The sequence below is a fragment of the Dendrobates tinctorius genome, unplaced genomic scaffold (assembly GCF_039654945.1).
Source record: "Dendrobates tinctorius isolate UK_male_01 unplaced genomic scaffold, ASM3965494v1 ptg000245l, whole genome shotgun sequence".
NCBI lineage: Eukaryota > Metazoa > Chordata > Amphibia > Anura > Dendrobatidae > Dendrobates > Dendrobates tinctorius.
Window position 1 is genome coordinate 8,923,194 of NW_027361912.1, and position 25,985 is coordinate 8,949,178.

Sequence of the window (25,985 nt, forward strand, 5' to 3'; positions counted from 1 at the left end):
GAGTTACAAATTCTCAATAGCCCTTCCACACTGCTTCCAGGCATCCTGAGCTTCCACATTCTAAGGGCTCAGTTAAGATGAAATTTTTGGCCATTACAGGCAGATTGCCTCACTCTTTCCTTCTGCTTCAGGCAACAAACATCAATCCATTGTTGTGAGAATCTAGGCTTTTCTTCCACGCTGGGTGGAGGTAAGACTCTGTTATTTGCATACAATGGATTAAGTCTCCTGAGAGACCAACAAAAATTGCCAAAGCTGACTGTATTTCAAGTCATCATGGCGGGGTATTGGGAAAAGTTTTCAACTAGCAATAATCCCGCCTCGGTTAAACCTCATGGGCTACGATATTGCCACTGCGCAAAGTTGAAAAAACTGTTGTGACCAATGCCTTCCTGCTTCCAAAGCAGAGCTTGTTTAAGCTACGGTGAGTTACAAATTCTCACTACGCCTCCCACACTGCTTCCAGGCATCCTGGGCTTCCACATTCTGAGGGCTCAGGAAAGATGTAATTTTTGGCAATTACAGGCAGATTGCCTCACTCTCGCCTTCTGCTCCAAGAAACAAACATCAATCCATTGCTGTGAGAAGCAAGGCTTTTCTTCCACACTGGGAGGACCTAAGACTGTCATTTACATACCATAGATTAAGTCTCCTGAGAGACCAACAAAAATTGCCAAAGCTGACTGTATTTCAAGTCATCATGGCGGGGTATTGGGAAAAGTTTTCAACTAGCAATAATCCCGCCTCGGTTAAACCTCATGGGCTACAATATTGCCACTGCGCAAAGTTGAAGAAACTGTTGTGACCAATGCCTTCCTGCTTCCAAAGCAGAGCTTGTTTAAGCTACGGTGAGTTACAAATTCTCACTAGCCCTCCCACACTGCTTCCAGGCATTCTGAGCTTCCACATTCTAAGGGCTCAGTTAAGATGAAATTTTTGGCAATTACAGGCAGATTGCCTCACTCTTTCCTTCTGCTCCAGGCAACAAACATCAATCCATTGCTGTGAAAAGCAAGGCTATTCTTCCACGCTGGGAGGAGCTAAGACTCTGTTATTTGCATACCATAGATTAAGTCTCCTGAGAGACCAACAAAAATTGCCAAAGCTGACTGTATTTCAAGTCATCATGGCGGGGTATTGGGAAAAGTTTTCAATTATCACGCCTCGGTTAAACCTCATGGGCTACGATATTGCCACTGCGCAAAGTTGAAAGAACTGTTGTGACCAATGCCTTCCTGCTTTCAAAGCAGAGCTTGTTTAAGCTACGGTGAGTTACAAATTCTCACTAGCCCTCCCACACTGCTTCCAGGCATCCTGGGCTTCCACATTCTGAGGGCTCAGGAAAGATGTAATTTTTGGCAATTACAGGCAGATTGCCTCACTCTCGCCTTCTGCTCCAAGAAACAAACATCAATCCATTGCTGTGAGAAGCAAGGCTTTTCTTCCACACTGGGAGGACCTAAGACTGTCATTTGCATACCATAGATTAAGTCTCCTGAGAGACCAACAAAAATTGCCAAAGCTGACTGTATTACAAGTCATCATGGCGGGGTATTGGGAAAAGTTTTCAATTAGCAATAATCACGCCTCGGTTAAACCTCATGGGCTATGATATTGTCACTGCACAAAGTTGAAAGAACTGTTGTGACCAATGCCTTCCCGCTTCCAAATCAGAGCTTGTTTAAGCTACGGTGAGTTACAAATTCTCAATAGCCCTTCCACACTGCTTCCAGGCATCCTGAGCTTCCACATTCTAAGGGCTCAGTTAAGATGAAATTTTTGGCCATTACAGGCAGATTGCCTCACTCTCTCCTTCTGCTCCAAGAAACAAACATCAATCCATTGCTGTGAGAAGCAAGGCTTTTCTTCCACACTGGGAGGACCTAAGACTGTCATTTGCATTCCATGAATTAAGTCTCCTGAGAGACCAACAAAAATTGCCAAAGCTGACTGTATTCCAAGTCATTATGGCGGGGTATTGGGAAAAGTTTTCAATTAGCAATAATCACGCCTTGGATAAACCTCATGGGCAACAATATTGCCACAGCGCAAAGATGAAAGAACAGAAGTGACCAAGGGCTTCCCGCTTCCAGGGCAGAACATTTTAAGCCATGGTGAGTTACAAATCACCACTAGCCCTCCACGCTGCTTCCAGGCATCCTTGGCTTACACATTCTAAGGGTTCAGTTAAGATGTAATTTTTGGCAATTACAGGCAGATTGCCTCACTCTCGCCTTCTGCTCCAAGAAACAAACATCAATCCATTGCTGTGAGAAGCAAGGCTTTTCTTCCACACTGGGAGAAACTAAGACTGTCATTTACATACCATAGATTAAGTCTCCTGAGAGACCAACAAAAATTGCCAAAGCTGACTGTATTTCAAGTCATCATGGTGGGGTATTGGGAAACGTTTTCAATTAGCAATAATCACGCCTCGGTTAAACCTCATAGGCTACGATATTGCCACTGCGCAAAGTTGAAAGAACTGTTGTGACCAATGCCTTCCTGCTTCCAAAGCAGAGCTTGTTTAAGCTATGGTGAGTTACAAATTCTCACTAGCCCTCCCACACTGCTTCCAGGCATTCTGAGCTTCCACATTCTAAGGGCTCAGTTAAGATGAAATTTTTGGCAATTACAGGCAGATTGCCTCACTATCTCCTTCTGCTCCAGGCAACAAACATCAATCCATTGCTGTGAGAAGCAAGGCTTTTCTTCCACGCTGGGAGGAGCTAAGACTCTGTTATTTGCATACAATGGATTAAGTCTCCTGAGAGACCAACAAAAATTGCCAAAGCTGACTGTATTTCAAGTCATCATGGCGGGGTATTGGGAAAAGTTTTCAATTAGCAATAATCACGCCTCGGTTAAACCTCATGGACTATGATCTTGCCACTGCGCAAAGTTGAAAGAACTGTTGTGACCAATGCCTTCCTGCTTCCAAAGCAGAGCTTGTTTAAGCTACGGTGAGTTACAAATTCTCACTAGCCCTCCCACACTGCTTCCAGGCATTCTGAGCTTCCACATTCTAAGGGCTCAGTTAAGATGAAATTTTTGGCAATTACAGGCAGATTGCCTCACTCTCGCCTTCTGCTCCAAGAAACAAACATCAATCCATTGCTGTGAGAAGCAAGGCTATTCTTCCACGCTGGGAGGAGCTAAAACTCTGTTATTTGCATATCATAGATTAAGTCTCCTGAGAGACCAACAAAAATTGCCAAAGGTGACTGTATTTCAAGTCATCATGGCGGGGTAGTGGAAAAAGTTTTCAATTAGCAATAATCACACCTCGGTTAAACCTCGTGGGCTACGATATTGTCACTGCACAAAGTTGAAAGAACTGTTGTGACCAATGCCTTCCCGCTTCCAAATCAGAGCTTGTTTAAGCTACGGTGAGTTACAAATTCTCAATAGCCCTTCCACACTGCTTCCAGGCATCCTGAGCTTCCACATTCTAAGAGCTCAGTTAAGATGAAATTTTTGGCCATTACAGGCAGATTGCCTCACTCTCTCCTTCTGCTCCAAGAAACAAACATCAATCCATTGCTGTGAGAAGCAAGGCTTTTCTTCCACACTGGGAGGACCTAAGACTGTCATTTGCATACCATAGATTAAGTCTCCTGAAAGACCAACAAAGATTGCCAAAGCTGACTGTATTTCAAGTCATCATGGCGGGGTATTGGGAAAAGTTTTCAATTAGCAATAATCACGCCTCGGTTAAACCTCATGGGCTACGATATTGTCACTGCGCAAAGTTGAAAGAACTGTTGTGACCAATGCCTTCCCGCTTCCAAATCAGAGCTTGTTTAAGCTATGGTGAGTTACAAATTCTCACTAGCCCTCCCACACTGCTTCCAGGCATTCTGAGCTTCCACATTCTAAGGGCTCAGTTAAGATGAAATTTTTGGCAATTACAGGCAGATTGCCTCACTCTCTCCTTCTGCTCCAGGCAACAAACATCAATCCATTGCTGTGAGAAGCAAGGCTATTCTTCCACGCTGGGAGGAGCTAAAACTCTGTTATTTGCATATCATAGATTAAGTCTCCTGAGAGACCAACAAAAATTGCCAAAGGTGACTGTATTTCAAGTCATCATGGCGGGGTATTGGAAAAAGTTTTCAATTAGCAATAATCACGCCTCGGTTAAACCTCATGGGCTACGATATTGTCACTGCACAAAGTTGAAAGAACTGTTGTGACCAATGCCTTCCCGCTTCCAAATCAGAGCTTGTTTAAGCTACGGTGAGTTACAAATTCTCAATAGCCCTTCCACACTGCTTCCAGGCATCCTGAGCTTCCACATTCTAAGGGCTCAGTTAAGATGAAATTTTTGGCCATTACAGGCAGATTGCCTCACTCTCTCCTTCTGCTCCAAGAAACAAACATCAATCCATTGCTGTGAGAAGCAAGGCTTTTCTTCCACACTGGGAGGACCTAAGACTGTCATTTGCATACCATAGATTAAGTCTCCTGAAAGACCAACAAAGATTGCCAAAGCTGACTGTATTTCAAGTCATCATGGCGGGGTATTGGGAAAAGTTTTCAATTAGCAATAATCACGCCTCGGTTAAACCTCATGGGCTACGATATTGTCACTGCGCAAAGTTGAAAGAACTGTTGTGACCAATGCCTTCCCGCTTCCAAATCAGAGCTTGTTTAAGCTACGGTGAGTTACAAATTCTCAATAGCCCTTCCACACTGCTTCCAGGCATCCTGAGCTTCCTCATTCTAAGGGCTCAGTTAAGATGAAATTTTTGGCCATTTCAGGCAGATTGCCTCACTCTTTCCTTCTGCTTCAGGCAACAAACATCAATCCATTGTTGTGAGAATCTAGGCTTTTCTTCCACGCTGGGTGGAGGTAAGACTCTGTTATTTGCATACAATGGATTAAGTCTCCTGAGAGACCAACAAAAATTGCCAAAGCTGACTGTATTTCAAGTCATCATGGCGGGGTATTGGGAAAAGTTTTCAACTAGCAATAATCCCGCCTCGGTTAAACCTCATGGGCTACGATATTGCCACTGCGCAAAGTTGAAAAAACTGTTGTGACCAATGCCTTCCTGCTTCCAAAGCAGAGCTTGTTTAAGCTACGGTGAGTTACAAATTCTCACTACGCCTCCCACACTGCTTCCAGGCATCCTGGGCTTCCACATTCTGAGGGCTCAGGAAAGATGTAATTTTTGGCAATTACAGGCAGATTGCCTCACTCTCACCTTCTGCTCCAAGAAACAAACATCAATCCATTGCTGTGAGAAGCAAGGCTTTTCTTCCACACTGGGAGGACCTAAGACTGTCATTTACATACCATAGATTAAGTCTCCTGAGAGACCAAAAAAAATTGCCAAAGCTGACTGTATTTCAAGTCATCATGGCGGGGTATTGGGAAAAGTTTTCAACTAGCAATAATCCCGCCTCGGTTAAACCTCATGGGCTACAATATTGCCACTGCGCAAAGTTGAAGAAACTGTTGTGACCAATGCCTTCCTGCTTCCAAAGCAGAGCTTGTTTAAGCTACGGTGAGTTACAAATTCTCACTAGCCCTCCCACACTGCTTCCAGGCATTCTGAGCTTCCACATTCTAAGGGCTCAGTTAAGATGAAATTTTTGGCAATTACAGGCAGATTGCCTCACTCTTTCCTTCTGCTCCAGGCAACAAACATCAATCCATTGCTGTGAAAAGCAAGGCTATTCTTCCACGCTGGGAGGAGCTAAGACTCTGTTATTTGCATACCATAGATTAAGTCTCCTGAGAGACCAACAAAAATTGCCAAAGCTGACTGTATTTCAAGTCATCATGGCGGGGTATTGGGAAAAGTTTTCAATTAGCAATAATCACGCCTCGGTTAAACCTCATGGGCTACGATATTGCCACTGCGCAAAGTTGAAAGAACTGTTGTGACCAATGCCTTCCTGCTTTCAAAGCAGAGCTTGTTTAAGCTACGGTGAGTTACAAATTCTCACTAGCCCTCCCACACTGCTTCCAGGCATCCTGGGCTTCCACATTCTGAGGGCTCAGGAAAGATGTAATTTTTGGCAATTACAGGCAGATTGCCTCACTCTCGCCTTCTGCTCCAAGAAACAAACATCAATCCATTGCTGTGAGAAGCAAGGCTTTTCTTCCACACTGGGAGGACCTAAGACTGTCATTTGCATACCATAGATTAAGTCTCCTGAGAGACCAACAAAAATTGCCAAAGCTGACTGTATTACAAGTCATCATGGCGGGGTATTGGGAAAAGTTTTCAATTAGCAATAATCACGCCTCGGTTAAACCTCATGGGCTATGATATTGTCACTGCACAAAGTTGAAAGAACTGTTGTGACCAATGCCTTCCCGCTTCCAAATCAGAGCTTGTTTAAGCTACGGTGAGTTACAAATTCTCAATAGCCCTTCCACACTGCTTCCAGGCATCCTGAGCTTCCACATTCTAAGGGCTCAGTTAAGATGAAATTTTTGGCCATTACAGGCAGATTGCCTCACTCTCTCCTTCTGCTCCAAGAAACAAACATCAATCCATTGCTGTGAGAAGCAAGGCTTTTCTTCCACACTGGGAGGACCTAAGACTGTCATTTGCATTCCATGAATTAAGTCTCCTGAGAGACCAACAAAAATTGCCAAAGCTGACTGTATTCCAAGTCATTATGGCGGGGTATTGGGAAAAGTTTTCAATTAGCAATAATCACGCCTTGGATAAACCTCATGGGCAACAATATTGCCACAGCGCAAAGATGAAAGAACAGAAGTGACCAAGGGCTTCCCGCTTCCAGGGCAGAACATTTTAAGCCATGGTGAGTTACAAATCACCACTAGCCCTCCACGCTGCTTCCAGGCATCCTTGGCTTACACATTCTAAGGGTTCAGTTAAGATGTAATTTTTGGCAATTACAGGCAAATTGCCTCACTCTCGCCTTCTGCTCCAAGAAACAAACATCAATCCATTGCTGTGAGAAGCAAGGCTTTTCTTCCACACTGGGAGAACCTAAGACTGTCATTTACATACCATAGATTAAGTCTCCTGAGAGACCAACAAAAATTGCCAAAGCTGACTGTATTTCAAGTCATCATGGTGGGGTATTGGGAAAAGTTTTCAATTAGCAATAATCACGCCTCGGTTAAACCTCATAGGCTACGATATTGCCACTGCGCAAAGTTGAAAGAACTGTTGTGACCAATGCCTTCCTGCTTCCAAAGCAGAGCTTGTTTAAGCTATGGTGAGTTACAAATTCTCACTAGCCCTCCCACACTGCTTCCAGGCATTCTGAGCTTCCACATTCTAAGGGCTCAGTTAAGATGAAATTTTTGGCAATTACAGGCAGATTGCCTCACTATCTCCTTCTGCTCCAGGCAACAAACATCAATCCATTGCTGTGAGAAGCAAGGCTTTTCTTCCACGCTGGGAGGAGCTAAGACTCTGTTATTTGCATACAATGGATTAAGTCTCCTGAGAGACCAACAAAAATTGCCAAAGCTGACTGTATTTCAAGTCATCATGGCGGGGTATTGGGAAAAGTTTTCAATTAGCAATAATCACGCCTCGGTTAAACCTCATGGACTATGATCTTGCCACTGCGCAAAGTTGAAAGAACTGTTGTGACCAATGCCTTCCTGCTTCCAAAGCAGAGCTTGTTTAAGCTACGGTGAGTTACAAATTCTCACTAGCCCTCCCACACTGCTTGCAGGCATTCTGAGCTTCCACATTCTAAGGGCTCAGTTAAGATGAAAATTTTGGCAATTACAGGCAGATTGCCTCACTCTCGCCTTCTGCTCCAAGAAACAAACATCAATCCATAGCTGTGAGAAGCAAGGCTTTTCTTCCACGCTGGGAGGAGCTAAGACTCTGTTATTTGCATACAATGGATTAAGTCTCCTGAGAGACCAACAAAAATTGCCAAAGCTGACTGTATTTCAAGTCATCATGGCGGGGTATTGGGAAAAGTTTTCAATTAGCAATAATCACGCCTCGGTTAAACCTCATAGGCTACGATATTGCCACTGCGCAAAGTTGAAAGAACTGTTGTGACCAATGCCTTCCTGCATCCAAAGCAGAGCTTGTTTAAGCTATGGTGAGTTACAAATTCTCACTAGCCCTCCCACACTGCTTCCAGGCATTCTGAGCTTCCACATTCTAAGGGATCAGTTAAGATGAAATTTTTGGCAATTACAGGCAGATTGCCTCACTCTCTCCTTCTGCTCCAGGCAACAAACATCAATCCATTGCTGTGAGAAGCAAGGCTATACTTCCACGCTGGGAGGAGCTAAGACTCTGTTATTTGCATACCATAGATTTAGTCTCCTGAGAGACCAACAAAAATTGCCAAAGCTGACTGTATTTCAAGTCATCATGGCGGGGTATTGGGAAAAGTTTTCAATTAGCAATAATCGCGCCTCGGTTAAACCTCATGGGCTACGATATTGCCACTGCGCAAAGTTGAAAGAAATGTTATGACCAATGCCTTCCTGCTTTCAAAGCAGAGCTTGTTTAAGCTACGGTGAGTTACAAATTCTCACTAGCCCTCCCACACTGCTTCCAGGCATCCTGGGCTTCCACATTCTGAGGGCTCAGGAAAGATGTAATTTTTGGCAATTACAGGCAGATTGCCTCACTCTCGCCTTATGCTCCAAGAAACAAACATCAATCCATTGCTGTGAGAAGCAAGGCTTTTCTTCCACACTGGGAGAAGCTAAGACTGTCATTTGCATTCCATGAATTAAGTCTCCTGAGAGACCAACAAAAATTGCCAAAGCTGACTGTATTTCACGTCATCATGGCGGGGTATTGGGAAAAATTTTCAATTAGCAATGATAAGCCTCGGTTAAACCTCATAGGCTACGATATTGCCACATCGCAAAGATGAAGGAACAGAAGTGATCAAGGGCTTCCCGCTTCCAAGGCAGAACTTGTTTAAGCTATGGTGAGTTCCAAATCACCACTAGCCCTCCCACGCTGCTTCCAGACATGCTGGGCTTCCACATGCTAAGGGATCAGGAAAAACAATTTTTGGCAATTACAGGCAGATTGCCTCACTCTCTCCTTCTGCTCCAGGAAACACACATCAATCCACTGCTGTGAGAAGCAAGGCTTTTCTTCCACGCTGGCAGGAGCTAAGACTGTCATTTGCATACCATGGATTAAGTCTCCTGAGAGACCAACAAAAATTGCCAAAGCTGACTGTATTTCAAGTCATCATGGCGGGGTATTGGGAAAAGTTTTCAATAAGCAATAATCACGCCTTGGATAAACCTCATGGGCAACAATATTGCCACAGCGCAAAGATGAAAGAACAGAAGTGACCAAGGGCTTCCCGCTTCCAGGGCAGAACATTTTAAGCCATGGTGAGTTACAAATCACCACTAGCCCTCCACGCTGCTTCCAGGCATCCTTGGCTTACACATTCTAAGGGTTCAGTTAAGATGTAATTTTTGGCAATTACAGGCAGATTGCCTCACTCTCGCCTTCTGCTCCAAGAAACAAACATCAATCCATTGCTGTGAGAAGCAAGGCTTTTCTTCCACACTGGGAGGACCTAAAGGGGTTTTACACTAAGCAATATCGCTAGCAATATCGCTAAAACGTCACTGGTTTTGTGACGTTATAGCGATATTGCTAGCGATATCGCTATGTGTGATACTTACCTCCGACCGGCTCCCCCGCTGCTCATCGCTGATCGCGCGAGAATGTCCGGCTCCATTTCTCGTCGGGCGCTTCCTGCTGGGCTTCCTGCTGTGACGTCCAGCGATGCGTGGAGGCGGGCGGGAGGACGCCAGGATCGCTGTGTGTGAAAGGTAAGTATCGTCCGCTGCGTCGCTGTGAGATCATTCTGTATGAAAGCTCACTAGCGATCATTTAGCGATGCACCAGCGATCCTGACCGGGTCGGATCGCTGGTTGAATCGCTGGTGCATCGCTAAATGTAAAAGGGCCTTTAGACTGTCATTTACATACCATAGATTAAGTCTCCTGAGAGACCAACAAAAATTGCCAAAGCTGACTGTATTTCAAGTCATCATGACGGGGTATTGGGAAAAGTTTTCAATTAGCAATAATCACGCCTCGGTTAAACCTCACAGGCTACGATATTGCCACTGCGCAAAGTTGAAAGAACTGTTGTGACCAATGCCTTCCTGCTTCCAAAGCAGAGCTTGTTTAAGCTATGGTGAGTTACAAATTCTCACTAGCCCTCCCACACTGCTTCCAGGCATTCTGAGCTTCCACATTCTAAGGGCTCAGTTAAGATGAAATTTTTGGCAATTACAGGCAGATTGCCTCACTCTCTCCTTCTGCTTCAGGCAACAAACATCAATCCATTGCTGTGAGAAGCAAGGCTATTCTTCCACGCTGGGAGGAGCTAAGACTCTGTTATTTGCATACCATAGATTAAGTCTCCTGAGAGACCAACAAAAATTGCCAAAGCTGACTGTATTTCAAGTCATCATGGCGGGGTATTGGGAAAAGTTTTCAATTAGCAATAATCACACCTCGGTTAAACCTCATGGGCTACGATATTGCCACTGCGCAAAGTTGAAAGAACTGTTGTGACCAATGCCTTCCTGCTTTCAAAGCAGAGCTTGTTTAAGCTACGGTGAGTTACAAATTCTCACTAGCCCTCCCACACTGCTTCCAGGCATCCTGGGCTTCCACATTCTGAGGGCTCAGGAAAGATGTAATTTTTGGCAATTACAGGCAGATTGCCTCACTCTCGCCTTCTGCTCCAAGAAACAAACATCAATCCATTGCTGTGAGAAGCAAGGCTTTTCTTCCACACTGGGAGAACCTAAGACTGTCATTTACATACCATAGATTAAGTCTCCTGAGAGACCAACAAAAATTGCCAAAGCTGACTGTATTTCAAGTCATCATGGTGGGGTATTGGGAAAAGTTTTCAATTAGCAATAATCACGCCTCGGTTAAACCTCATAGGCTACGATATTGCCACTGCGCAAAGTTGAAAGAACTGTTGTGACCAATGCCTTCCTGCTTCCAAAGCAGAGCTTGTTTAAGCTATGGTGAGTTACAAATTCTCACTAGCCCTCCCACACTGCTTCCAGGCATTCTGAGCTTCCACATTCTAAGGGCTCAGTTAAGATGAAATTTTTGGCAATTACAGGCAGATTGCCTCACTATCTCCTTCTGCTCCAGGCAACAAACATCAATCCATTGCTGTGAGAAGCAAGGCTTTTCTTCCACGCTGGGAGGAGCTAAGACTCTGTTATTTGCATACAATGGATTAAGTCTCCTGAGAGACCAACAAAAATTGCCAAAGCTGACTGTATTTCAAGTCATCATGGCGGGGTATTGGGAAAAGTTTTCAATTAGCAATAATCACGCCTCGGTTAAACCTCATGGACTATGATCTTGCCACTGCGCAAAGTTGAAAGAACTGTTGTGACCAATGCCTTCCTGCTTCCAAAGCAGAGCTTGTTTAAGCTACGGTGAGTTACAAATTCTCACTAGCCCTCCCACACTGCTTCCAGGCATCCTGGGCTTCCACATTCTGAGGGCTCAGGAAAGATGTAATTTTTGGCAATTACAGGCAGATTGCCTCACTCTCGCCTTCTGCTCCAAGAAACAAACATCAATCCATTGCTGTGAGAAGCAAGGCTTTTCTTCCACACTGGGAGAAGCTAAGACTGTCATTTGCATTCCATGAATTAAGTCTCCTGAGAGACCAACAAAAATTGCCAAAGCTGACTGTATTCCAAGTCATTATGGCGGGGTATTGGGAAAAGTTTTCAATTAGCAATAATCACGCCTTGGATAAACCTCATGGGCAACAATATTGCCACAGCGCAAAGATGAAAGAACAGAAGTGACCAAGGGCTTCCCGCTTCCAGGGCAGAACATTTTAAGCCATGGTGAGTTACAAATCACCACTAGCCCTCCACGCTGCTTCCAGGCATCCTTGGCTTACACATTCTAAGGGTTCAGTTAAGATGTAATTTTTGGCAATTACAGGCAGATTGCCTCACTCTCGCCTTCTGCTCCAAGAAACAAACATCAATCCATCGCTGTGAGAAGCAAGGCTTTTCTTCCACACTGGGAGAACCTAAGACTGTCATTTACATACCATAGATTAAGTCTCCTGAGAGACCAAGAAAAATTGCCAAAGCTGACTGTATTTCAAATCATCATGGCGGGGTATTGGGAAAAGTTTTCAATTAGCAATAATCACGACTCGGTTAAACCTCATAGGCTAAGATATTGCCACTGCGCAAAGTTGAAAGAACTGTTGTGACCAATGCCTTCCTGCTTCCAAAGCAGAGCTTGTTTAAGCTATGGTGAGTTACAAATTCTCACTAGCCCTCCCACACTGCTTCCAGGCATTCTGAGCTTCCACATTCTAAGGGCTCAGTTAAGATGAAATTTTTGGCAATTACAGGCAGATTGCCTCACTCTCTCCTTCTGCTCCAGGCAACAAACATCAATCCATTGCTGTGAGAAGCAAGGCTTTTCTTCCACGCTGGAAGGATTTAAGACTCTGTTATTTGCATACAATGGATTAAGTCTCCTGAGAGACCAACAAAAATTGCCAAAGCTGACTGTATTTCAAGTCATCATGGCGGGGTATTGGGAAAAGTTTTCAATTAGCAATAATCACGCCTCGGTTAAAACTCATAGGCTACGATATTGCCACTGCGCAAAGTTGAAAGAACTGTTGTGACCAATGCCTTCCTGCGTCCAAAGCAGAGCTTGTTTAAGCTATGGTGAGTTACAAATTCTCACTAGCCCTCCCACACTGCTTCCAGGCATTCTGAGCTTCCACATTCTAAGGGCTCAGTTAAGATGAAATTTTTGGCAATTACAGGCAGATTGCCTCACTCTCTCCTTCTGCTCCAAGCAACAAACATCAATCCATTGCTGTGAGAAGCAAGGCTATTCTTCCACGCTGGGAGGAGCTAAGACTCTGTTATTTGCATACCATAGATTAAGTCTCCTGAGAGACCAACAAAAATTGCCAAAGCTGACTGTATTTCAAGTCATCACGGCGGGGTATTGGGAAAAGTTTTCAATTAGCAATAATCACGCCTCGGTTAAACCTCATGGGCTACGATATTGCCACTGCGCAAAGTTGAAAGAACTGTTGTGACCAATGCCTTCCTGCTTTCAAAGCAGAGCTTGTTTAAGCTACGGTGAGTTACAAATTCTCACTAGCCCTCCCACACTGCTTCCAGGCATCCTGGACTTCCACATTCTGAGGGCTCAGGAAAGATGTAATTTTTGGCAATTACAGGCAGATTGCCTCACTCTCGCCTACTGCTCCAAGAAACAAACATCAATCCATTGCTGTGAGAAGCAAGGCTTTGCTTCCACACTGGGAGGACCTAAGACTGCCATTTGCATACCATAGTTTAAGTCTCCTGAGAGACCAACAAAAATTGCCAAAGCTGACTGTATTTCAAGTCATCATGGCGGGGGATTGGGAAAAGTTTTCAATTAGCAATAATCACGCCTCAGTTAAACCTCATGGGCTACGATATTGTCACTGAACAAAGTTGAAAGAACTGTTGTGACCAATGCCTTCCCGCTTCCAAATCAGAGCTTGTTTAAGCTACGGTGAGTTACAAATTCTCACTAGCCCTCCCACACTGCTTCCAGTCATCCTGGGCTTCTACATTCTGAGGGCTCAGTTAAGATGAAATTTTTGGCAATTACAGATAGATTGCCTTACTCTCTCCTTCTGCTCCAGGAAACAAACATCAATCCATTGCTGTGAGAAGCAAGGCTTTTCTTCCATGCTGGGAGGAGCTAAGACTCTGTTATTTGCATACAATGGATTAAGTCTCCTGAGAGACCAACAAAAATTGCAAAAGCTGACTGTATTTCAAGTCATCATGGCGGGGTATTGGGAAAAATTTTCAATCAGCAATAATCACGCCTCGGTTAAACCTCATGGGCTACGATATTGCCACAGCGCAAAGATTAAGGAACAGAAGTGACCAAGGGCTTCCTGCTTCCAAGGCAGAACTTGTTTAAGCCATGGTGAGTTCCAAATCACCACTAGCCCTCCACGCTGCTTCCAGGCATCCTGGGCTTCCACATTCTGCGGGATCAGGAAAGATGAAATTTTTAGCAATTACTGGCAGATAGCCTCACTCTCGCCTTCTGCTCCAAGAAACAAACATCAATCCATTGCTGTGAGAAGCAAGGCTTTTCTTCCACACTGGGAGGAGCTAATACTGTCATTTGCATACCATGGATTAAGTCTCCTGAGAGACCAACAAAAATTGCCAAAGCTGACTGTATTTCAAGTCATCATGGCAGGGTATTGGGAAAAGTTTTCAATCAGCAATAATCACGCCTCGGTTAAACCTCATGGGCTACGATATTGCCACAGCGCAAAGATGAAAGAACAGAAGTGACCAAGGTCTAACCGCTTCCAAGGCAGAACTTTTTAAGCCATGGTGAGTTCCATATCACCAATAGCCCTCCACGCTGATTCCAGGCATCCTGGGCTTCCACATTCTAAGGGCTCAGTTAAGATGTAATTTTTGGCAATTACAGGCAGATTGCCTCACTCTCGCCTTCTACTCCAAGAAACAAACATCAATCCATTGCTGTGAGAAGCAAGGCTTTTCTTCCACACTGGGAGGACCTAAGACTGTCATTTGCATACCACAAATTAAGTCTCCTGAGAGACCAACAATAATTGCCAACGCTAACTATATTTCAAGTCATCATGGTGGGGTAATGCGAAAAGTTTTCAATTAACAATAATCACGCCTCGGTTAAACCTCATGGGCTACGATATTGTCACTGCGCAAAGTTGAAAGAACTGTTGTGACCAATGCCTTCCCTCTTCCAAAGCAGAGCTTGTTTAAGCTACGGTGAGTTACAAATTCTCACTAGCCCTCCCACACTGCTTCCAAGCATCCTGAGCTTCCACATTCTAAGGGCTCAGTTAAGATGAAATTTTAGGCAATTACAGGCAGATTGCCTCACTCTCTCCATCTGCTTCAGGCAACAAACATCAATCCATTGCTGTGAGAAGCTAGGCTTTTCTTCCATGCTGGGAGGAGCTAAGACTCTGTTATTTGCATACAATGGATTAAGTCTCCTGAGAGACCAACAAAAATTGCCAAAGCTGACTGTATTTCAAGTCATCATGGCGGGGTATTGGGAAAAGTTTTCAATTAGCAATAATCACGCCTCGGTTAAACCTCATGGGCTACGATATTGCCACAGCGCAAAGTTGAAAGAACTGTTGTGATCAATGCCTTCCTGCTTCCAAAGCAGAGCTTTTTTAAGCTACGGTGAGTTACAAATTCTCACTAGCCCTCCCACAAAGCTTCCAGGCATCCTGGGCTTCCACATTCTGAGGGCTCAGGAAAGATGTAATTTTTGGCAATTACAGGCAGATTGCCTCACTCTCGCCTTCTGCTCCAAGAAACAAACATCAATCCATTGCTGTGAGAAGCAAGGCTTTTCTTCCACACTGGGAGAAGCTAAGACTGTCATTTGCATTCCATGAATTAAGTCTCCTGAGAGACCAACAAAAATTGCCAAAGCTGACTGTATTTTACGTCATCATGGCGGGGTATAGGGAAAAGTTTTCAATTAGCAATGATATGCCTCGGTTAAACCTAATGGGCTACGATATTGCCACATCGCAAAGATGAAGGAACAGAAGTGATCAACGGCTTCCCGCTTCCAAGGCAGAACTTGTTTAAGCTATGGTGAGTTCCAAATCACCACTAGCCCTCCCACGCTGCTTCCAGACATGCTGGGCTTCCACATGCTAAGGGATCAGGAAAAACAATTTTTGGCAATTACAGGCAGATTGCCTCACTCTCTCCTTCTGCTCCAGGAAACAAACATCAATCCACTGCTGTGAGAAGCAAGGCTTTTCTTCCATGCTGGCAGGAGCTAAGACTGTCATTTGCATACCATGGATTAAGTCTCCTGAGAGACCAACAAAAATTGCCAAAGCTGACTGTATTTCAAGTCATCATGGCGGGGTATTGGGAAAAGTTTTCAATAAGCAATAATCACGCCTTGGATAAACCTCATGGGCAACAATATTGCCACAGCGCAAAGATGAAAGAACAGAAGTGACCAAGGGCTTCCCGCTTCCAGGGCAGAACATTTTAAGCCATGGTGAGTTGCAAATCACCACTAGCCCTCCACGCTGCTTCCAGGCATCCTTGGCTTACACATTCTAAGGGTTCAGTTAAGATGTAATTTTTGGCAATTACAGGCAGATTGCCTCACTCTCGCCTTCTGCTCCAAGAAACAAACATCAATCCATTGCTGTGAGAAGCAAGGCTTTTCTTCCACACTGGGAGGACCTAAAGGGGTTTTACACTAAGCAATATCGCTAGCAATATCGCTAAAACGTCACTGGTTTTGTGACGTTATAGCGATATTGCTAGCGATATCGCTATGTGTGATACTTACCTCCGACCGGCTCCCCCGCTGCTCATCGCTGATCGCGCGAGAATGTCTGGCTCCATTTCTCGTCGGGCGCTTCCTGCTGGGCTTCCTGCTGTGACGTCCAGCGATGCGTGGAGGCGGGCGGGAGGACGCCAGGATCGCTGTGTGTGAAAGGTAAGTATCGTCTGCTGCGTCGCTGCTGCATCGCTGTGAGATCTTTCTGTATGAAAGCTCACTAGCGATCATTTAGCGATGCACCAGCGATCCTGACCGGGTCGGATCGCTGGTGCATCGCTAAAAGTAAAAGGGCCTTTAGACTGTCATTTACATACCATAGATTAAGTCTCCTGAGAGACCAACAAAAATTGCCAAAGCTGACTGTATTTCAAGTCATCATGACGGGGTATTGGGAAGATTTTCAATTAACAATAATCACGCCTCGGTTAAACCTCATAGGCTACGATATTGCCACTGCGCAAAGTTGAAAGAACTGTTGTGACCAATGCCTTCCCGCTTCCAAAGCAGAGCTTGTTTAAGCTATGGTGAGTTACAAATTCTCACTAGCCCTCCCACACTGCTTCCAGGCATTCTGAGCTTCCACATTCTAAGGGCTCAGTTAAGATGAAATTTTTGGCACTTACAGGCAGATTGCCTCACTCTCTCCTTCTGCTTCAGGCAACAAACATCAATCCATTGCTGTGAGAAGCAAGGCTATTCTTCCACGCTGGGAGGAGCTAAGACTCTGTTATTTGCATACCATAGATTAAGTCTCCTGAGAGACCAACAAAAATTGCCAAAGCTGACTGTATTTCAAGTCATCATGGCGGGGTATTAGGAAAAGTTTTCAATTAGCAATAATCACGCCTCGGTTAAACCTCATGGGATACGATATTGCCACTGCGCAAAGTTGAAAGAACTGTTGTGACCAATGCCTTCCTGCTATCAAAGCAGAGCTTGTTTAAGCTACGGTGAGTTACAAATTCTCACTAGCCCTCCCACACTGCTTCCAGGCATCCTGGGCTTCAACATTCTGAGGGCTCAGGAAAGATGTAATTTTTGGCAATTACAGGCAGATTGCCTCACTCTCGCCTACTGCTCCAAGAAACAAACATCAATCCATTGCTGTGAGAAGCAAGGCTTTTCTTCCACACTGGGAGGACCTAAGACTGTCATTTACATACCATAGATTAAGTCTTCTGAGAGACCAACAAAAATTGCCAAAGCTGACTGAATTTCAAGTCATCATGGCAGGGTATTGGGACAAGTTTTCAATTAGCAATAATCACGCCTCGGTTAAACCTCATAGGCTACGATATTGCCACTGCGCAAAGTTGAAAGAACTGTTGTGACCAATGCCTTCCTGCTTCCAAAGCAGAGCTTATTAAAGCTATGGTGAGTTACAAATTCTCACTAGCCCTCCCACACTGCTTCCAGGCATTCTGAGCTTCCACATTCTAAGGGCTCAGTTAAGATGAAATTTTTGGCAATTACAGGCAGATTGCCTCACTCTCTCCTTCTGCTCCAGGCAACAAACATCAATCCATTGCTGCGAGAAGCAAGGCTATTCTTCCACGCTGGGAGGAGCTAAGACTCTGTTATTTGCATATCATAGATTAAGTCTCCTGAGAGACCAACAAAAATTGCCAAAGCTGACTGTATTTCAAGTCATCATGGCGGGGTATTGGGAAAAGTTTTCAATTAGCAATAATCACGCCTCGGTTAAACCTCATGGGCTACGATATTGTCACTGCGCAAAGTTGAAAGAACTGTTGTGACCAATGCCTTCCCGCTTCCAAATCAGAGCTTGTTTAAGCTACGGTGAGTTACAAATTCTCAATAGACCTTCCACACTGCTTCCAGGCATCCTGAGCTTCCACATTCTAAGGGCTCAGTTAAGATGAAATTTTTGGCCATTACAGGCAGATTGCCTCACTCTTTCCTTCTGCTTCAGGAAACAAACATCAATCCATTGCTGTGAGAATCTAGGCTTTTCTTCCACGCTGGGAGGAGGTATGACTCTGTTATTTGCATACAATGGATTAAGTCTCCTGAGAGACCAACAAAAATTGCCAAAGCTGACTGTATTTCAAGTCATCATGGCGGGGTATTGGGAAAAGTTTTCAACTAGCAATAATCCCGCCTCGGTTAAACCTCATGGGCTACGATATTGCCACTGCGCAAAGTTGAAAAAACTGTTGTGACCAATGCCTTCCTGCTTCCAAAGCAGAGCTTGTTTAAGCTACGGTGAGTTACAAATTCGCACTAGCCCTCCCACACTGCTTCCAGGCATCCAGGGCTTCCACATTCTGAGGGCTCAGGAAAGATGTAATTTTTGGCAATTACAGGCAGATTGCCTCACTCTCGCCTTCTGCTCCAAGAAACAAACATCAATCCATTGCTGTGAGAAGCAAGGCTTTTCTTCCACACTGGGAGGACCTAAGACTGTCATTTACATATCATAGATTAAGTCTCCTGAGAGACCAACAAAAATTGCCAAAGCTGACTATTTCAAGTCATCATGGCGGGGTATTGGGAAAAGTTTTCAATTAGCAATAATCACGCCTCGGTTAAACCTCATAGGCTACGATATTGCCACTGCGCAAAGTTGAAAGAACTGTTGTGACCAATGCCTTCCTGCTTCCAAAGCAGAGCTTGTTTAAGCTATGGTGAGTTACAAATTCTCACTAGCCCTCCCACACTGCTTCCAGGCATTCTGAGCTTCCACATTCTAAGGGCTCAGTTAAGATGAAATTTTTGGCAATTACAGGCAGATTGCCTCACTCTCTCCTTCTGCTCCAGGCAACAAACATCAATCCATTGCTGTGAGAAGCAAGGCTATTCTTCCACGCTGGGAGGAGCTAAGACTCTGTTATTTGTATACCATAGATTAAGTCTCCTGAGAGACCAACAAAAATTGCCAAAGCTGACTGTATTTCAAGTCATCATGGCAGGGTATTGGGAAAAGTTTTCAATTAGCAATAATCACGCCTCGGTTAAACCTCATGGGCTACGATATTGCCACTGCGCAAAGTTGAAAGAACTGTTGTGACCAATGCCTTCCTGCTTTCAAAGCAGAGCTTGTTTAAGCTACGGTGAGTTACAAATTCTCACTAGCCCTCCCACACTGCTTCCAGGCATCCTGGGCTTCCACATTCTGAGGGCTCAGGAAAGATGTAATTTTTGGCAATTACAGGCAGATTGCCTCACTCTCGCCTTCTGCTCCAAGAAACAAACATCAATCCATTGCTGTGAGAAGCAAGGCTTTTCTTCCACACTGGGAGGACCTAAGACTGTCATTTGCATACCATAGATTAAGTCTCCTGAGAGACCAACAAAAATTGCCAAAGCTGACTGTATTTCAAGTCATCATGGCGGGGTATTGGGAAAAGTTTTCAATTAGCAATAATCACGCCTCGGTTAAACCTCATGGGCTATGATATTGTCACTGCACAAAGTTGAAAGAACTGTTGTGACCAATGCCTTCCCGCTTCCAAATCAGAGCTTGTTTAAGCTACGGTGAGTTACAAATTCTCAATAGCCCTTCCACACTGCTTCCAGGCATCCTGAGCTTCCACATTCTAAGGGCTCAGTTAAGATGAAATTTTTGGCCATTACAGGCAGATTGCCTCACTCTCTCCTTCTGCTCCAAGAAACAAACATCAATCCATTGCTGTGAGAAGCAAGGCTTTTCTTCCACACTTGGAGGACCTAAGACTGTCATTTGCATACCATAGATTAAGTCTCCTGAGAGACCAACAAAAATTGCCAAAGCTGACTGTAATTCAAGTCATCATGGCGGGGTATTGGGAAAAGTTTTCAATTAGCAATAATCACGCCTCGGTTAAACCTCATGGGCTAAGATATTGCCACTGCGCAAAGTTGAAAGAAATGTTGTGACCAATGCCTTCCTGCTTCCAAAGCAGAGCTTGTTTAAGCTACGGTGAGTTACAAATTCTCACTAGCCCTCCCACACTGCTTCCAGGCATCCTGGACTTCCACATTCTGAGGGCTCAGGAAAGATGTAATTTTTGGCAATTACAGGCAGATTGCCTCACTCTCGCCTTCTGCTCCAATAAACAAACATCAATCCATTGCTGTGAGAAGCAAGGCTTTTCTTCCACACTGGGAGAAGCTAAGACTGTCATTTGCATTCCATGAATTAAGTCTCCTGAGAGACCAACAAAAATTGCCAAAGCTGACTGTATTCCAAGTCATTATGGCGGGGTATTGGGAAAAGTTTTCAATTAGCAATAATCACGCCTTGGATAAACCTCATGGGCAACAATATTGCCACAGCGCAAAGATGAAAGAACAGAAGTGACCAAGGGCTTCCCGCTTCCAGGGCAGAACATTTTAAGCCATGGTGAGTTACAAATCACCACTAGCCCTCCACGCTGCTTCCAGGCATCCTTGGCTTACACATTCTAAGGGCTCAGTTAAGATGAAATTTTTGGCCATTACAGGCAGATTGCCTCACTCTCTCCTTCTGCTCCAAGAAACAAACATGAATCCATTGCTGTAAGAAGCAAGGCTTTTCTTCCACACTGGGAGGACCTAAGACTGTCATTTGCATACCATAGATTAAGTCTCCTGAGAGACCAACAAAAATTGCCAAAGCTGACTGTATTTCAAGTCATCATGGCGGGGTATTGGGAAAAGTTTTCAATTAGCAATAATCACGCCTCGGTTAAACCTCATGGGCTAAGATATTGCCACTGCGCAAAGTTGAAAGAAATGTTGTGACCATTGCCTTCCTGCTTCCAAAGCAGAGCTTGTTTAAGCTACGGTGAATTACAAATTCTCACTAGCCCTCCCACACTGCTTCCAGGCATCCTGGGCTTCCACATTCTGAGGGCTCAGGAAAGATGTAATTTTTGGCAAATACAGGCAGATTGCCTCACTCTCGCCTTCTGCTCCAAGAAACAAACATCAATCCATAGCTGTGAGAAGCAAGGCTTTTCTTCCACACAGGGAGGACCTAAGACTGTCATTTACATAGCATAGATTAAGTCTCCTGAGAGACCAACAAAAATTGCCAAAGCTGACTGTATTTCAAGTCATCATGGCGGGGTATTGGGAAAAGTTTTCAATTAGCAATAATCACGCCTCAGTTAAACCTCATAGGCTACGATATTGCCACTGCGCAAAGTTTAAAGAACTGTTGTGACCAATGCCTTCCTGCTTCCAAAGCAGAGCTTGTTTAAGCTATGGTGAGTTACAAATTCTCACTAGCCCTCCCACACTGCTTCCAGGCATTCTGAGCTTCCACATTCTAAGGGCTCAGTTAAGATGACATTTTTGGCAATTACAGGCAGATTGCCTCACTCTCTCCTTCTGCTCCAAGAAACAAACATCAATCCATTGCTGTGAGAAGCAAGGCTTTTCTTCCACGCTGGGAGGAGCTAAGACTCTGTTATTTGCATACAATGGATTAAGTCTCCTGAGAGACCAACAAAAATTGCCAAAGCTGACTGTATTTCAAGTCATCATGGCGGGGTATTGGGAAAAGTTTTCAATTAGCAATAATCACGCCTCGGTTAAACCTCATAGGCTACGATATTGCCACTGCGCAAAGTTGAAAGAACTGTTGTGACCAATGCCTTCCTGCGTCCAAAGCAGAGCTTGTTTAAGCTATGGTGAGTTACAAATTCTCACTAGCCCTCCCACACTGCTTCCAGGCATTCTGAGCTTCCACATTCTAAGGGATCAGTTAAGATGAAATTTTTGGCAATTACAGGCAGATTGCCTCACTCTCTCCTTCTGCTCCAGGCAACAAACATCAATCCATTGCTGTGAGAAGCAAGGCTTTTCTTCCACACTGGGAGAAGCTAAGACTGTCATTTGCATTCCATGAATTAAGTCTCCTGAGAGACCAACAAAAATTGCCAAAGCTGACTGTATTCCAAGTCATTATGGCGGGGTATTGGGAAAAGTTTTCAATTAGCAATAATCACGCCTTGGATAAACCTCATGGGAAACAATATTGCCACAGCGCAAAGATGAAAGAACAGAAGTGACCATGGGCTTCCCGCTTCCAGGGCAGAACATTTTAAGCCATGGTGAGTTACAAATCACCACTAGCCCTCCACGCTGCTTCCAGGCATCTTTGGCTTACACATTCTAAGGGTTCAGTTAAGATGTAATTTTTGGCAGTTACAGGCAGATTGCCTCACTCTCGCCTTCTGCTCCAAGAAACAAACATCAATCCATTGCTGTGAGAAGCAAGGCTTTTCTTCCACACTGGGAGAACCTAAGACTGTCATTTACATACCATAGATTAAGTCTCCTGAGAGACCAACAAAAATTGCCAAAGCTGACTGTATTTCAAGTCATCATGGCGGGGTATTGGGAAAAGTTTTCAATTAGCAATAATCACACCTCGGTTAAACCTCATGGGCTACGATATTGTCACTGCGCAAAGTTGAAAGAACTGTTGTGACCAATGCCTTCCCGCTTCCAAATCAGAGTTTGTTTAAGCTACGGTGAGTTACAAATTCTCAATAGCCCTTCCACACTGCTTCCAGGCATCCTGAGCTTCCACATTCTAAGGGCTCAGTTAAGATGAAATTTTTGGCCATTACAGGCAGATTGCCTCACTCTCTCCTTCTGCTCCAAGAAACAAACATCAATCCATTGCTGTGAGAAGCAAGGCTTTTCTTCCACACTGGGAGGACCTAAGACTGGCATTTGCATAACATAGATTAAGTCTCCTGAGAGACCAACAAAGATTGCCAAAGCTGACTGTATTTCAAGTCATCATGGCGGGGTATTGGGAAAAGTTTTCAATTAGCAATAATCACGCCTCGGTTAAACCTCATGGGCTACGATATTGTCAATGCGCAAAGTTGAAAGAACTGTTGTGACCAATGCCTTCCCGCTTCCAAATCAGAGCTTGTTTAAGCTACGGTGAGTTACAAATTCTCAATAGACCTTCCACACTGCTTCCAGGCATCCTGAGCTTCCACATTCTAAGGGCTCAGTTAAGATGAAATTTTTGGCCATTAAAGGCAGATTGCCTCACTCTTTCCTTCTGCTTCAGGCAACAAACATCAATCCATTGCTGTGAGAATCTAGGCTTTTCTTCACGCTGGGAGGAGGTAAGACTCTGTTATTTGCATACAATGGATTAAGTCTCCTGAGAGACAAACAAAAATTGCCAAAGCTGACTGTATTTCAAGTCATCATGGCGGGGTATTGGGAAAAGTTTTCAACTAGCAATAATCCCACCTCGTTTAAACCTCATGGGCTACGATATTGCCACTGCGCAAAGTTGAAAAAACTGTTGTGACCAATGCCTTCCTGCTTCCAAAGCAGAGCTTGTTTAAGCTACGGTGAGTTACAAATTCTCACTCGCCCTCCCACACTGCTTCCAGGCATCCAGGGCTTCCACATTCTGAGGGCTCAGGAAAGATGTAATTTTTGGCAATTACAGGCAGATTGCCTTACTCTCGCCTTCTGCTCCAAGAAACAAACATCAATCCATTGCTGTGAGAAGCAAGGCTTTTCTTCCACACTGGGAGGACCTAAGAATGTCATTTATATATCATAGATTAAGTCTCCTGAGAGACCAACAAAAATTGCCAAAGCTGACTGTATTTCAAGTCATCATGGCGGGGTATTGGGAAAAGTTTTCAATTAGCAATAATCACGCCTCGGTTAAACCTCATAGGCTACGATATTGCCACTGCGCAAATTTGAAAGAACTGTTGTGACCAATGCCTTCCTGCTTCCAAAGCAGAGCTTGTTTAAGCTATGGTGAGTTACAAATTCTCACTAGCCCTCCCACACTGCTTCCAGGCATTCTGAGCTTCCACATTCTAAGGGCTCAGTTAAGATGAAATTTTTGGCAATTACAGGCAGATTGCCTCACTCTCTCCTTCTGCTCCAGGCAACAAACATCAATCCATTGCTGTGAGAAGCAAGGCTATTCTTCCACGCTGGGAGGAGCTAAGACTCTGTTATTTGCATACCATAGATTAAGTCTCCTGAGAGACCAACAAAAATTGCCAAAGCTGACTGTATTTCAAGTCATCATGGCGGGGTATTGGGAAAAGTTTTCAATTAGCAATAATCACGCCTCGGTTAAACCTCATGAGCTACGATATTGCCACTGCGCAAAGTTGAAAGAACTGTTGTGATCAATGCCTTCCTGCTTTCAAAGCAGAGCTTGTTTAAGCTACGGTGAGTTACAAATTCTCACTAGCCCTCCCACACTGCTTCCAGGCATCCTGGGCTTCCACATTCTGAGGGCTCAGGAAAGATGTAATTTTTGGCAATTACAGGCAGATTGCCTCACTCTCGCCTTCTGCTCCAAGAAACAAACATCAATCCATTGCTGTGAGAAGCAAGGCTTTTCTTCCACACTGGGAGGACCTAAGACTGTCATTTGCATACCATAGATTAAGTCTCCTGAGAGACCAACAAAAATTGCCAAAGCTGACTGTATTTCAAGTCATCATGGCGGGGTATTGGGAAAAGTTTTCAATTAGCAATAATCACGCCTCGGTTAAACCTCATGGGCTATGATATTGTCACTGCACAAAGTTGAAAGAACTGTTGTGACCAATGCCTTCCCGCTTCCAAATCAGAGCTTGTTTAAGCTACGGTGAGTTACAAATTCTCAATAGCCCTTCCACACTGCTTCCAGGCATCCTGAGCTTCCACATTCTAAGGGCTCAGTTAAGATGAAATTTTTGGCCATTACAGGCAGATTGCCTCACTCTCTCCTTCTGCTCCAAGAAACAAACATCAATCCATTGCTGTGAGAAGCAAGGCTTTTCTTCCACACTGGGAGGACCTAAGACTGTCATTTGCATACCATAGATTAAGTCTCCTGAGAGACCAACAAAAATTGCCAAAGCTGACTGTAATTCAAGTCATCATGGCGGGGTATTGGGAAAAGTTTTCAATTAGCAATAATCACGCCTCGGTTAAACCTCATGGGCTAAGATATTGCCACTTCGCAAAGTTGAAAGAAATGTTGTGACTAGAGTTGAGCGATACCGTCCGATACTTCAAAGTATCGTATCGGATGGTATCGGCCGATCTTTAAAAAAAGTATCGGTATCGCCGATTCCGATACCGGAAGTCCCATTCAAGTCTATGGGACTTCCGGTATCGGAATAAGAAAAACCCTTTCCTGCCCTTGTACAGCCTCTCTGGGGTCTGTACGGGCCTTTCGGGGGGCTGTGCCGGCCTGCCAGGGGGTCTGTGCAGGCTCCGGTGGTCTGTGCCGGCCTGCCGGTGGTCTGTGCAGGCTCCGGGGGGCTGTGCCGGCCTGCCGGGGGGCTGTGCAGGCCTGCCGGGGGGCTGTGCCGGCCTGCCGGGGGGCTGTGCAGGCTCCGGGGGGCTGTGCCGGCCTGCCGGTGGTCTGTGCAGGCTCCGGGGGTCTGTGCAGGCATCGTCCGATGGGACTACAAGTCCCATCGGGCGATGCCTGCTACCATGACAGTGATTGACACATTAGCCAATGATGGGACAGTAGTAGTCCCATCATCCGGCTAATGTGTTAAATGTAAAAAAAAAAAAAAAAAATTACATGCTACATACATACAACATGCATACTACATACATGCTACATTCATACTACATACTACATACATACTACATATATACTACA

General features: G+C 44.6%; 58 non-coding genes across 58 annotated transcripts; all 58 read right to left on the minus strand.

Annotated features, from left to right (window-relative positions):
* Window positions 1–224: 224 nt before the first annotated feature.
* On the minus strand, window positions 225–365 carry LOC141062954 (U4 spliceosomal RNA). The gene has a single exon (XR_012224651.1). It is a non-coding gene; the product is annotated as a U4 spliceosomal RNA (small nuclear RNA).
* Window positions 366–648: 283 nt separating this feature from the next.
* LOC141061068 (U4 spliceosomal RNA) lies at window positions 649–789 on the minus strand. Its single transcript, XR_012222965.1, has one exon. It is a non-coding gene; the product is annotated as a U4 spliceosomal RNA (small nuclear RNA).
* Window positions 790–1,074: 285 nt separating this feature from the next.
* On the minus strand, window positions 1,075–1,208 carry LOC141062513 (U4 spliceosomal RNA). The gene has a single exon (XR_012224273.1). It is a non-coding gene; the product is annotated as a U4 spliceosomal RNA (small nuclear RNA).
* Window positions 1,209–1,491: 283 nt separating this feature from the next.
* LOC141062825 (U4 spliceosomal RNA) lies at window positions 1,492–1,632 on the minus strand. The gene has a single exon (XR_012224535.1). It is a non-coding gene; the product is annotated as a U4 spliceosomal RNA (small nuclear RNA).
* A 283-nt stretch (window positions 1,633–1,915) lies between these two features.
* Window positions 1,916–2,056, minus strand: LOC141061884 (U4 spliceosomal RNA). The gene has a single exon (XR_012223704.1). It is a non-coding gene; the product is annotated as a U4 spliceosomal RNA (small nuclear RNA).
* A 281-nt stretch (window positions 2,057–2,337) lies between these two features.
* LOC141061393 (U4 spliceosomal RNA) lies at window positions 2,338–2,478 on the minus strand. The gene has a single exon (XR_012223258.1). It is a non-coding gene; the product is annotated as a U4 spliceosomal RNA (small nuclear RNA).
* A 285-nt stretch (window positions 2,479–2,763) lies between these two features.
* On the minus strand, window positions 2,764–2,904 carry LOC141061106 (U4 spliceosomal RNA). The gene has a single exon (XR_012222999.1). It is a non-coding gene; the product is annotated as a U4 spliceosomal RNA (small nuclear RNA).
* Window positions 2,905–3,189: 285 nt separating this feature from the next.
* Window positions 3,190–3,330, minus strand: LOC141062187 (U4 spliceosomal RNA). The gene has a single exon (XR_012223978.1). It is a non-coding gene; the product is annotated as a U4 spliceosomal RNA (small nuclear RNA).
* Window positions 3,331–3,613: 283 nt separating this feature from the next.
* On the minus strand, window positions 3,614–3,754 carry LOC141061514 (U4 spliceosomal RNA). Its single transcript, XR_012223368.1, has one exon. It is a non-coding gene; the product is annotated as a U4 spliceosomal RNA (small nuclear RNA).
* A 285-nt stretch (window positions 3,755–4,039) lies between these two features.
* Window positions 4,040–4,180, minus strand: LOC141061045 (U4 spliceosomal RNA). Its single transcript, XR_012222944.1, has one exon. It is a non-coding gene; the product is annotated as a U4 spliceosomal RNA (small nuclear RNA).
* Window positions 4,181–4,463: 283 nt separating this feature from the next.
* On the minus strand, window positions 4,464–4,604 carry LOC141061515 (U4 spliceosomal RNA). The gene has a single exon (XR_012223369.1). It is a non-coding gene; the product is annotated as a U4 spliceosomal RNA (small nuclear RNA).
* A 285-nt stretch (window positions 4,605–4,889) lies between these two features.
* On the minus strand, window positions 4,890–5,030 carry LOC141062955 (U4 spliceosomal RNA). Its single transcript, XR_012224652.1, has one exon. It is a non-coding gene; the product is annotated as a U4 spliceosomal RNA (small nuclear RNA).
* A 283-nt stretch (window positions 5,031–5,313) lies between these two features.
* LOC141061558 (U4 spliceosomal RNA) lies at window positions 5,314–5,454 on the minus strand. Its single transcript, XR_012223408.1, has one exon. It is a non-coding gene; the product is annotated as a U4 spliceosomal RNA (small nuclear RNA).
* A 285-nt stretch (window positions 5,455–5,739) lies between these two features.
* On the minus strand, window positions 5,740–5,880 carry LOC141062054 (U4 spliceosomal RNA). Its single transcript, XR_012223857.1, has one exon. It is a non-coding gene; the product is annotated as a U4 spliceosomal RNA (small nuclear RNA).
* A 283-nt stretch (window positions 5,881–6,163) lies between these two features.
* Window positions 6,164–6,304, minus strand: LOC141062827 (U4 spliceosomal RNA). The gene has a single exon (XR_012224536.1). It is a non-coding gene; the product is annotated as a U4 spliceosomal RNA (small nuclear RNA).
* A 283-nt stretch (window positions 6,305–6,587) lies between these two features.
* LOC141061885 (U4 spliceosomal RNA) lies at window positions 6,588–6,728 on the minus strand. Its single transcript, XR_012223705.1, has one exon. It is a non-coding gene; the product is annotated as a U4 spliceosomal RNA (small nuclear RNA).
* Window positions 6,729–7,009: 281 nt separating this feature from the next.
* LOC141060897 (U4 spliceosomal RNA) lies at window positions 7,010–7,150 on the minus strand. The gene has a single exon (XR_012222809.1). It is a non-coding gene; the product is annotated as a U4 spliceosomal RNA (small nuclear RNA).
* A 285-nt stretch (window positions 7,151–7,435) lies between these two features.
* LOC141061107 (U4 spliceosomal RNA) lies at window positions 7,436–7,576 on the minus strand. Its single transcript, XR_012223000.1, has one exon. It is a non-coding gene; the product is annotated as a U4 spliceosomal RNA (small nuclear RNA).
* Window positions 7,577–7,861: 285 nt separating this feature from the next.
* Window positions 7,862–8,002, minus strand: LOC141061195 (U4 spliceosomal RNA). Its single transcript, XR_012223079.1, has one exon. It is a non-coding gene; the product is annotated as a U4 spliceosomal RNA (small nuclear RNA).
* Window positions 8,003–8,287: 285 nt separating this feature from the next.
* Window positions 8,288–8,428, minus strand: LOC141061531 (U4 spliceosomal RNA). The gene has a single exon (XR_012223384.1). It is a non-coding gene; the product is annotated as a U4 spliceosomal RNA (small nuclear RNA).
* A 283-nt stretch (window positions 8,429–8,711) lies between these two features.
* On the minus strand, window positions 8,712–8,851 carry LOC141062525 (U4 spliceosomal RNA). Its single transcript, XR_012224284.1, has one exon. It is a non-coding gene; the product is annotated as a U4 spliceosomal RNA (small nuclear RNA).
* Window positions 8,852–9,132: 281 nt separating this feature from the next.
* On the minus strand, window positions 9,133–9,273 carry LOC141061753 (U4 spliceosomal RNA). The gene has a single exon (XR_012223585.1). It is a non-coding gene; the product is annotated as a U4 spliceosomal RNA (small nuclear RNA).
* Window positions 9,274–9,951: 678 nt separating this feature from the next.
* LOC141062741 (U4 spliceosomal RNA) lies at window positions 9,952–10,092 on the minus strand. Its single transcript, XR_012224479.1, has one exon. It is a non-coding gene; the product is annotated as a U4 spliceosomal RNA (small nuclear RNA).
* Window positions 10,093–10,377: 285 nt separating this feature from the next.
* Window positions 10,378–10,518, minus strand: LOC141063042 (U4 spliceosomal RNA). Its single transcript, XR_012224730.1, has one exon. It is a non-coding gene; the product is annotated as a U4 spliceosomal RNA (small nuclear RNA).
* Window positions 10,519–10,801: 283 nt separating this feature from the next.
* Window positions 10,802–10,942, minus strand: LOC141060898 (U4 spliceosomal RNA). Its single transcript, XR_012222810.1, has one exon. It is a non-coding gene; the product is annotated as a U4 spliceosomal RNA (small nuclear RNA).
* Window positions 10,943–11,227: 285 nt separating this feature from the next.
* On the minus strand, window positions 11,228–11,368 carry LOC141061109 (U4 spliceosomal RNA). The gene has a single exon (XR_012223002.1). It is a non-coding gene; the product is annotated as a U4 spliceosomal RNA (small nuclear RNA).
* A 283-nt stretch (window positions 11,369–11,651) lies between these two features.
* Window positions 11,652–11,792, minus strand: LOC141061887 (U4 spliceosomal RNA). Its single transcript, XR_012223706.1, has one exon. It is a non-coding gene; the product is annotated as a U4 spliceosomal RNA (small nuclear RNA).
* A 281-nt stretch (window positions 11,793–12,073) lies between these two features.
* On the minus strand, window positions 12,074–12,214 carry LOC141062090 (U4 spliceosomal RNA). Its single transcript, XR_012223890.1, has one exon. It is a non-coding gene; the product is annotated as a U4 spliceosomal RNA (small nuclear RNA).
* Window positions 12,215–12,499: 285 nt separating this feature from the next.
* On the minus strand, window positions 12,500–12,640 carry LOC141061381 (U4 spliceosomal RNA). Its single transcript, XR_012223247.1, has one exon. It is a non-coding gene; the product is annotated as a U4 spliceosomal RNA (small nuclear RNA).
* Window positions 12,641–12,925: 285 nt separating this feature from the next.
* LOC141062817 (U4 spliceosomal RNA) lies at window positions 12,926–13,066 on the minus strand. Its single transcript, XR_012224527.1, has one exon. It is a non-coding gene; the product is annotated as a U4 spliceosomal RNA (small nuclear RNA).
* A 283-nt stretch (window positions 13,067–13,349) lies between these two features.
* LOC141061799 (U4 spliceosomal RNA) lies at window positions 13,350–13,490 on the minus strand. The gene has a single exon (XR_012223626.1). It is a non-coding gene; the product is annotated as a U4 spliceosomal RNA (small nuclear RNA).
* A 285-nt stretch (window positions 13,491–13,775) lies between these two features.
* On the minus strand, window positions 13,776–13,916 carry LOC141061430 (U4 spliceosomal RNA). The gene has a single exon (XR_012223292.1). It is a non-coding gene; the product is annotated as a U4 spliceosomal RNA (small nuclear RNA).
* A 282-nt stretch (window positions 13,917–14,198) lies between these two features.
* On the minus strand, window positions 14,199–14,339 carry LOC141060879 (U4 spliceosomal RNA). The gene has a single exon (XR_012222793.1). It is a non-coding gene; the product is annotated as a U4 spliceosomal RNA (small nuclear RNA).
* Window positions 14,340–14,620: 281 nt separating this feature from the next.
* Window positions 14,621–14,761, minus strand: LOC141062498 (U4 spliceosomal RNA). Its single transcript, XR_012224259.1, has one exon. It is a non-coding gene; the product is annotated as a U4 spliceosomal RNA (small nuclear RNA).
* Window positions 14,762–15,046: 285 nt separating this feature from the next.
* On the minus strand, window positions 15,047–15,187 carry LOC141062766 (U4 spliceosomal RNA). Its single transcript, XR_012224496.1, has one exon. It is a non-coding gene; the product is annotated as a U4 spliceosomal RNA (small nuclear RNA).
* Window positions 15,188–15,470: 283 nt separating this feature from the next.
* LOC141062600 (U4 spliceosomal RNA) lies at window positions 15,471–15,610 on the minus strand. The gene has a single exon (XR_012224352.1). It is a non-coding gene; the product is annotated as a U4 spliceosomal RNA (small nuclear RNA).
* A 281-nt stretch (window positions 15,611–15,891) lies between these two features.
* Window positions 15,892–16,032, minus strand: LOC141061755 (U4 spliceosomal RNA). The gene has a single exon (XR_012223586.1). It is a non-coding gene; the product is annotated as a U4 spliceosomal RNA (small nuclear RNA).
* A 677-nt stretch (window positions 16,033–16,709) lies between these two features.
* On the minus strand, window positions 16,710–16,849 carry LOC141062116 (U4 spliceosomal RNA). The gene has a single exon (XR_012223914.1). It is a non-coding gene; the product is annotated as a U4 spliceosomal RNA (small nuclear RNA).
* A 285-nt stretch (window positions 16,850–17,134) lies between these two features.
* LOC141061133 (U4 spliceosomal RNA) lies at window positions 17,135–17,275 on the minus strand. Its single transcript, XR_012223024.1, has one exon. It is a non-coding gene; the product is annotated as a U4 spliceosomal RNA (small nuclear RNA).
* Window positions 17,276–17,558: 283 nt separating this feature from the next.
* Window positions 17,559–17,699, minus strand: LOC141061496 (U4 spliceosomal RNA). Its single transcript, XR_012223352.1, has one exon. It is a non-coding gene; the product is annotated as a U4 spliceosomal RNA (small nuclear RNA).
* Window positions 17,700–17,984: 285 nt separating this feature from the next.
* Window positions 17,985–18,125, minus strand: LOC141063129 (U4 spliceosomal RNA). The gene has a single exon (XR_012224809.1). It is a non-coding gene; the product is annotated as a U4 spliceosomal RNA (small nuclear RNA).
* Window positions 18,126–18,410: 285 nt separating this feature from the next.
* On the minus strand, window positions 18,411–18,551 carry LOC141062956 (U4 spliceosomal RNA). Its single transcript, XR_012224653.1, has one exon. It is a non-coding gene; the product is annotated as a U4 spliceosomal RNA (small nuclear RNA).
* A 283-nt stretch (window positions 18,552–18,834) lies between these two features.
* On the minus strand, window positions 18,835–18,973 carry LOC141062965 (U4 spliceosomal RNA). The gene has a single exon (XR_012224661.1). It is a non-coding gene; the product is annotated as a U4 spliceosomal RNA (small nuclear RNA).
* Window positions 18,974–19,258: 285 nt separating this feature from the next.
* LOC141063049 (U4 spliceosomal RNA) lies at window positions 19,259–19,399 on the minus strand. Its single transcript, XR_012224736.1, has one exon. It is a non-coding gene; the product is annotated as a U4 spliceosomal RNA (small nuclear RNA).
* Window positions 19,400–19,682: 283 nt separating this feature from the next.
* Window positions 19,683–19,823, minus strand: LOC141062897 (U4 spliceosomal RNA). The gene has a single exon (XR_012224599.1). It is a non-coding gene; the product is annotated as a U4 spliceosomal RNA (small nuclear RNA).
* A 283-nt stretch (window positions 19,824–20,106) lies between these two features.
* Window positions 20,107–20,247, minus strand: LOC141062917 (U4 spliceosomal RNA). The gene has a single exon (XR_012224617.1). It is a non-coding gene; the product is annotated as a U4 spliceosomal RNA (small nuclear RNA).
* A 283-nt stretch (window positions 20,248–20,530) lies between these two features.
* On the minus strand, window positions 20,531–20,671 carry LOC141061888 (U4 spliceosomal RNA). Its single transcript, XR_012223707.1, has one exon. It is a non-coding gene; the product is annotated as a U4 spliceosomal RNA (small nuclear RNA).
* Window positions 20,672–20,952: 281 nt separating this feature from the next.
* On the minus strand, window positions 20,953–21,093 carry LOC141062868 (U4 spliceosomal RNA). The gene has a single exon (XR_012224573.1). It is a non-coding gene; the product is annotated as a U4 spliceosomal RNA (small nuclear RNA).
* A 283-nt stretch (window positions 21,094–21,376) lies between these two features.
* Window positions 21,377–21,517, minus strand: LOC141062935 (U4 spliceosomal RNA). The gene has a single exon (XR_012224634.1). It is a non-coding gene; the product is annotated as a U4 spliceosomal RNA (small nuclear RNA).
* A 285-nt stretch (window positions 21,518–21,802) lies between these two features.
* LOC141061207 (U4 spliceosomal RNA) lies at window positions 21,803–21,943 on the minus strand. The gene has a single exon (XR_012223090.1). It is a non-coding gene; the product is annotated as a U4 spliceosomal RNA (small nuclear RNA).
* A 283-nt stretch (window positions 21,944–22,226) lies between these two features.
* On the minus strand, window positions 22,227–22,367 carry LOC141062294 (U4 spliceosomal RNA). The gene has a single exon (XR_012224075.1). It is a non-coding gene; the product is annotated as a U4 spliceosomal RNA (small nuclear RNA).
* Window positions 22,368–22,648: 281 nt separating this feature from the next.
* On the minus strand, window positions 22,649–22,789 carry LOC141061220 (U4 spliceosomal RNA). The gene has a single exon (XR_012223102.1). It is a non-coding gene; the product is annotated as a U4 spliceosomal RNA (small nuclear RNA).
* Window positions 22,790–23,072: 283 nt separating this feature from the next.
* On the minus strand, window positions 23,073–23,213 carry LOC141061475 (U4 spliceosomal RNA). Its single transcript, XR_012223333.1, has one exon. It is a non-coding gene; the product is annotated as a U4 spliceosomal RNA (small nuclear RNA).
* Window positions 23,214–23,497: 284 nt separating this feature from the next.
* Window positions 23,498–23,638, minus strand: LOC141062034 (U4 spliceosomal RNA). Its single transcript, XR_012223839.1, has one exon. It is a non-coding gene; the product is annotated as a U4 spliceosomal RNA (small nuclear RNA).
* A 283-nt stretch (window positions 23,639–23,921) lies between these two features.
* Window positions 23,922–24,062, minus strand: LOC141063073 (U4 spliceosomal RNA). The gene has a single exon (XR_012224758.1). It is a non-coding gene; the product is annotated as a U4 spliceosomal RNA (small nuclear RNA).
* Window positions 24,063–24,347: 285 nt separating this feature from the next.
* On the minus strand, window positions 24,348–24,488 carry LOC141063060 (U4 spliceosomal RNA). The gene has a single exon (XR_012224746.1). It is a non-coding gene; the product is annotated as a U4 spliceosomal RNA (small nuclear RNA).
* Window positions 24,489–24,771: 283 nt separating this feature from the next.
* On the minus strand, window positions 24,772–24,912 carry LOC141062899 (U4 spliceosomal RNA). Its single transcript, XR_012224601.1, has one exon. It is a non-coding gene; the product is annotated as a U4 spliceosomal RNA (small nuclear RNA).
* Window positions 24,913–25,195: 283 nt separating this feature from the next.
* On the minus strand, window positions 25,196–25,336 carry LOC141061147 (U4 spliceosomal RNA). The gene has a single exon (XR_012223036.1). It is a non-coding gene; the product is annotated as a U4 spliceosomal RNA (small nuclear RNA).
* Window positions 25,337–25,985: the final 649 nt, after the last annotated feature.